Below are 586 nucleotides of genomic sequence, written 5' to 3'. Positions count from 1 at the left end.
GGTGCTGGGGATTGAACTCGGGTCCTTGTGCTTGCAAGGCAGGCCACCGAACCACTGAGCTAAATCCCTGGCCCAAAAATAATTTCTTTGAAAAAAAGAAGACTTGTCATCCTCAACTCCATGTGTAGAATCTGATTAGACCGCACACGAACGGCACCCCCATTGCCTGTGCTGGTGATGTTCATGAACATGCAAATCTAGTTCTACCCTGGGAGGAGATTGCTGCAGACTTCTGGGGAAGACCGGTCACCCTCTCCCTGCTGAAGGAGTAACCGACCCAGAAGAGGCATCTCCGTGTAAATGAGCAGAAAACCTGATAACAGTTGTGAAGGACTCATTCAGATTTAGACAAGAGCTAGAAAGAAAATCAAAGTAGGCTGATAGCTATGAAAGAAATTTAAATTACAATAAAAAACCTTTCTAAAAAAATCAGCCCCATTTTCTGGCTTCTTACGGATGGAGAATTTGATCAAATATTTAAGGAAGACATAGTGTCAGTCTGAAACAAGTTCTCTCAGGAAGTAGAAAAAGAAGGGACACTTTTCAATCCATTTCAGGAAGCTGATAAAACCCTGACCTCAGATTC

Source organism: Fukomys damarensis, unplaced genomic scaffold (genome assembly GCF_012274545.1).
Source record: "Fukomys damarensis isolate Sample0158 unplaced genomic scaffold, DMR_v1.0_HiC HiC_scaffold_16, whole genome shotgun sequence".
Classification (NCBI taxonomy): Eukaryota; Metazoa; Chordata; class Mammalia; order Rodentia; family Bathyergidae; genus Fukomys; species Fukomys damarensis.
Note: the sequence above shows the minus strand (reverse complement) of the source record.